Here is a 6,000-nt window from a genome sequence, read left to right on the forward strand (position 1 = left end):
GCAGCGGAAGGGAGGCCAGCGCGGAGACGTCGGGCCAGGCTTGCGGCCAACCCAGCTCGACCAGCCGTGCCTTCCATTCTCCTGGCATACGTTCGATCGCGGGACGACAAGATGGGTTGCGTTCGCCTGATAGGATCCACGAACCGGACAGTACGTGCCTGCTGTGTGCTCGTGTTCACAGTGGCCTGGTTGACTGTCATATTTCCGGACTCTGCTGTGCATCGGGAGCGGCTAGCGTGCTATCACTCTTATTGTTCATCTTCTTGGTTTATTTTTCCTGTGTTGTTTACTTGTATGTGCGTTGTGAACTCTGTCTTGTCACCCTGGGATAGTGAGAAACGTAATTTCGATCTCTTTGTGTGTCTTGACATGCGGAGGAATTGACAATAAAGGAGACTTTGACTTTGATATGTATTTCTCTGCACTTTGAAATAACAAATGATTGTTGATATACAGTGGAGCCTCGGTTTTTGAACGTCCCGGTTCGCGAACAAATCGGTATTCTAACAAAAAATCTTAGATTTTTTTGCTTCGGATGTCGGACGAAATTTGGTTGTCGAACCTCGTGAGATGAGCCGAGAGGACCCGCATGCCAACTGCCTCCGTTCGTTATTACATTCTCGTTACTCTGAGGAGTGCATCAACTCTAATCATGCCTCCAAAGGAAGCAAGTGAGAGGAGTAAAGCCATCCTAAAACACAAAGACGCTCTTCAACCTTTCGACAGTGAGCGTCCGGTGCGTTGCGGTTGCGCGATCGGACTAAATTAAGATCCTTGCGCACTGAGGTCCACTTGAATTTTGAAAAGTACATCAGGACGTTAAAAATGTTTTCTAAATTTCAGCGACGGCTCTGTCACAATAATGCAACCAGCGCGGTGTAGTTGCGCGGTCGGCGACGCGCTACGGTTGCGCGTTCGGTGGTGCGCTGCAGTTGTGCGATCGGACAAAATTAAGCTCCCTGCGCACTGAGGTCCACTTAAATTTTGGAAAGTACATCAGGACATTAAAAATATTTTCTAAATTTCAGCGACGGCTCTGTCACAATAATGCGACAAGCGCGGTGCAGTTGCGCTACGGTTGCGCGTTTGGCGGTGCGCTGCAGTTGCGCGATTGGACAAAAATGCGCAAATGAAAAAATTATTTAAAAAGGCGGGGTTTTTTTTGTTTTTTTTTTTTTGCTTGGAACGGATTAATTTTTTCCCATTATTTGTAATGAGAAAATATGATTCGGAATTCGACCGTTTCACTTCTCATACAGCCTTTTGAAACGGATTGTGGTCGAAAACCGAGGCTCCACTGTATTGCCTGAATAGCATAACGACCCTAAAGGAACTGTTTAATTCATGCCTGATGTTATTCTTATTCACGGACACGGCCCAATGTGTCTAAGAATGTTTTGTATTTGATTATATCTTATGTCTTGATTAATGCTTGATGTGACGTCGTATTTTGCCTAATGCTCGACACCAGCCTTGGATTACCATTGAATGTTCTGGACAGAAAGAAAATGTTTTGACTAATAATGAAAACTACGGTCGGAAGCATAATTAAAATACGAATGTGACAAACAAACAAATGCATGGTAAGTGGTGAGTAAGAACTTTGCATAGTCAGGTAACATTAACGAATTGATGATGTCACACACAAAATTTCACATAAGTCCGTACAAAATGACAAAAGTGGAAGGATGACGAATGGTCGAGGTGCGACAGTGTATGTGCAAGAATGGAGGAGAATGTTTACAGGAAGGTCACTTGGAGATAAAACCAGCAGGTGCCAGAGGGAGACAGCCAAGAACCCGGCCAAAGATGATAGCTAAGGCCGAAAGACGAAAAGGAAAACAACAGCCCCCACACACATCGAATCGCCCATAATCAGCACCCAACGCCACGGAACCAGCTCTCACTGAACCAGCACCTACGCCCATGGAATCAAACTCTCCTGTTAACTTGCCCCACCCCAAAGAGTTATCACCCATCAAACCTGGCCCACACCGGCATGTGCAACTGAATATAAGCTGACCAAAGAACTTTGAACGTGGCCTTTTCTGAATGGAGACTTTCTGCTCTTGAGCATGGTCGTTCGAAAGGCCCAGCGCTGTATTGTACTTTCCTGAAAACAGAGCTTTCTTAACAAGAATTGTGATTGAACTCAACCAACCTGCGTAAGTCTAAATTTTGTTTCGGTGTCTTAGCCTTTTCCCAAAACTGAAGAAATAAAACGAGCATGCGGTGAGTAAATTGGATAATAGGTGATTGGTTATGGCTTTTGCCGTGAGGCGCGGATAGCGCGCTTCCCAAATTGTGGACCAAATCCGACAAACCTGATATTAGGGCTATGGAATAACCTAAACTAGATGACAAAATTAAATCCATCCATCCATTTTCTATATTGCTTGTCTCCACGGGGGTCGCGGGCGCGCTGGAGCTTATCCCAGCAGTCATCGGGCAGTAGGCGGGGGACACCCTGAACTGGTTGCCAGCCAATCGCATCGCACACATAGACGAATAAAAATTAAATCCATCAAATACGAAATATTAAACCCTAAACCAGCTGTAAATTGCATAAATAATCTACAGAAGTTGTATTGCTTTGTTTTAAACAACCATTGATCCATGTGAAGTGTGGTTATTTCTGTAACCTGAGGCCAAAATTAAATCCATCCATCCATCCATTTTCTATACCGCTTGTCCCCACCATCAAATATGAAATATTAAACCCTAAACCAGCTATAAGTTGTATAAATAATGTACATAAGTTTTATTGCTTTGTTTTAAATAACCAATGATCCCTGTGAAGTGCGGTTATTTCTGTAACCTGATATAGAAGTCTATATTAGGTGCCAAAATTAAAACCATCAAATATAAAATATTGAACCCTAAACCAGCTGTAATTTCTATGAACAATGTTGTATTAGTTCGTTCGAAACGCCAGGGGCAGACACGTGCATAAATTGTGCGCCACCGTAAAAAAAAAACAACAACAAGAAGTAAAGTAAGTAAGAGTCAAGTAAAGTGTTCTATGAGTTTGAGCCTGTTGCTTGTCATGACAAAATCAAAAAACCACACAAAGGAAGGGTGCTATCAGGTGAGTCTTCAAGGTTTTTCAGTAAGAGCTGTTGTTTTGTTCTGCAAAGTTTGTCCATTTCATTATCAATTGATTTCAAGCTTGGGCTTAAGTTGTAGCTTGCCTGCTAGTCCTTCATTTTCGCTACATGACAATTTACTTTGGGAAGAGAAGAGCTGATGGTAGCTTAAGTGAATTTGCTTCAAATTCCAAAGTGTTTCATGTCGATGCATAGTGTATGTAGTGGTTTTCTTAAGTAAATAAAATCTCAAGTGAATAAAAGATTTTTGAAAGTTTATAACTGTATATATAAGGCACATAACTGCCTACATTTAAAAAGGAAATGTTATTTTTGACAAGAGGTTATGGTGTATGCATTTACAATTCATATGTGAATTTAAAACTAATGTAAATAATGGCATTGCTTTTGCAGATGTCGGCAGCTCGCTTTCAAACATCGCTATGGCTATTATAAAACAAAAACAAGATCAAACAGTAAGTATAGATCACAAATTTTAGGTTTTCTGATGGCATGGCAAAGATGGAATTCCCCTTTTTACCCATGTTGTGATTTGGGACTCCAGATTTAGCTCAAGTAGTGGCACGTGAAAAGGTATATATACTCCGGATGAGCTTTGGGATGATGACATGGCAAAGATGGAATTTCCCTTTTTTACCCATGGATTTGTGACTCCAGATTTAGCTCAAGGAGTGGCACGTGAAAAAGTAGGTGTTTATCTTCTGATGTCATTAAAATGTGCACCTAACTTTGTTTTGCGCTCAACAGGGCTTGGAACTCTAGGGCAAATCATTTCAAAAGTTAAAATTGGGTCGTGTCATGTGATTAACAGCGGTTAATGGGTGAATTGTCAAATCAGACATCTTTTCCCCTTTCCCTCTTTTTCAGACTCCAAGCCTGGAGAAAAGAGAAGCATCTGTATTAAAAACTGACCGGACTCCACAAGGTACAGATTGATTTTTGATTTATTCTTGATTGTAGAAGGAATCACAACTGCCTTGTGTTATCTTTGGAAACTGATCTGTTATTGGTGGTTTGAATATACTTATGTATGCTTAGCTACTGTCGAACATATGCAAAAAGCGTATGTCGTAATTGCAATCTTCAATATGGAACTAGCATTTATGACACGTCATTGCTTTGACTTTCACACTCTGGAAACCGGGGCGGATGCCAAAGTGCAAAATAAAACCCTGTACATTTTCATCATTTGGATAACAACTTGGAGAACAAGCAATTTTATCAGTACTATTTTAAAATAACATGATTGATTTTTTCAAACAGGGGAAAGTTTATCATTGGAGAATGGTTCATTTGAATCTTGCAGCTGACATTTGCTTCATTCTTCAACAGCTAGGAAGTGAGTGTGAAACGCCCATTACAGGGAAAAGTAAGAGGTTTTTTTTGTAGGCATTAGTCATTTAAAAAGAGGTCATAGCTGCAGTAATTTAAGTGAGTATTTTATTTCTATTTCTCTTTATTCTCAGAGTTTTTGAAGGTCATCGTGGAGCCCCTTCTGGCACCCTGGGCTGAGGAGCCTCAACTCTCGTTCAGAATGTGACGCGGAAAGTGGACGGTGCCCATGACTGATCTGGAGATCCTTGACATGATATCCAAGGAAATAAATGATAAACAGGATACAAGACTGAATGACAGAATGATTAAGCTTGGAATTGGTTGGTCAAAATTTGGATGTCCCCTCCTCGCTATTGATAGCTTACCTTTCTTGTAAATCAAGCAAAAAATAACTGAAAAGTCAGTAACTTTGACAGAACAGCAACTAAACCAAACAGAACCCTAGCAGGGGTGGGCAATTCCAGTCCTCGAGGCCCGGTGTCTTGCATGTTTTCTATGTCACCCTGTTGCAACACACCTGATTCAAATGGTCAGTTTATTAGCAAGGTCTACAGAATCTGGATAACAATCCTGATCATTTGAATCAGGTGTGTTGCAGCAGGGAGACCTATAAAACATGCAGGACACCGGCCCTCGAGGACCGGAATTGCCCACCCCTGCTAGGGTTCTGTTTGGTTTAGTTGCTGTTCTGTCAAAGTTACTGACTTTTCAGTTATTTTTTGCTTGATTTACAAGAAAAAAAGTCCTCAATTCAATTTTGTCTACTCTTAATTCCACTCTTCTGAGACACTGTTCATAATTCCTTGTATACAGATTGCAAACCAGTCTTATGTTATGAGGCCGCTGATTTGAAGACCTGTATGATTCCAAGACCATGGACAGGTATGATTAGTTTGACATCTGTACTGTAGATTAAAAAAAGACAACAGTGAAGGCTTACGATGTGGTGGCTGCGCCCAATGTAGACCTTTTTTTTCTGTTTTAGATTTTACACAAACGGCGGTATGCATGGTGGTGAAACTCGTGCAAAGAGGGCGCACAAGAAGACTGCTCTGATAGCGCTGGTAAATAAAAAAAACTTGTCTGCCTTGTTTCCTGTGAGATTGCTTTGTTTGAAATGTGCGGCTGACATGACATACATTAAGGAAAAACTACTCTACAGGTAGTTTTTTTTTTTTTCCATATTCATATTTCTTTTACAGAGTAATCCCAAGATCTACAATGGGTGGTGCCTGATGTCCATCAAGTTCATCTTAGTAGAAGCTGTTGGCGACACGCACAGAGGCCACAGATGATGAAACAAGGACCGCAAGGGCTTTAAAATTAAAACGGGCTCCAGCGCTGAGTAGCAAAGGGGGCTTTCAAAATCCTACAGGAGTGATGTTTATATTGTTTCCCCCTTGTCTTTCGCCGAGCTGGTTGTTTTGTTTATTTGATATGTCATACACAAAATATGTATATATTTTTATTGTAACTTAGTAGTTTTGTTCTATTAAAATAGCCCCAATTTTTTTATATTGTATGTATATTTTTACATTTTTAAACATATGATTTAAAA

The 6,000-nt window shown here is 40.8% G+C and overlaps 2 long non-coding RNA genes across 2 annotated transcripts; both read left to right on the forward strand.

Annotated features, from left to right (window-relative positions):
* The first annotated feature begins 3,631 nt into the window (after positions 1-3,631).
* LOC137840774 (uncharacterized) lies at positions 3,632-4,515 on the forward strand. Its single transcript, XR_011087797.1, has 3 exons — positions 3,632-3,793; positions 3,975-4,032; positions 4,440-4,515. It is a non-coding gene; the product is annotated as an uncharacterized lncRNA (long non-coding RNA).
* A 593-nt stretch (positions 4,516-5,108) lies between these two features.
* LOC125977582 (uncharacterized) lies at positions 5,109-5,937 on the forward strand. The gene is made up of 3 exons (XR_007484683.1): positions 5,109-5,324; positions 5,428-5,506; positions 5,645-5,937. It is a non-coding gene; the product is annotated as an uncharacterized lncRNA (long non-coding RNA).
* Positions 5,938-6,000: the final 63 nt, after the last annotated feature.

Source organism: Syngnathus scovelli, chromosome 11 (genome assembly GCF_024217435.2).
Source record: "Syngnathus scovelli strain Florida chromosome 11, RoL_Ssco_1.2, whole genome shotgun sequence".
Classification (NCBI taxonomy): Eukaryota; Metazoa; Chordata; class Actinopteri; order Syngnathiformes; family Syngnathidae; genus Syngnathus; species Syngnathus scovelli.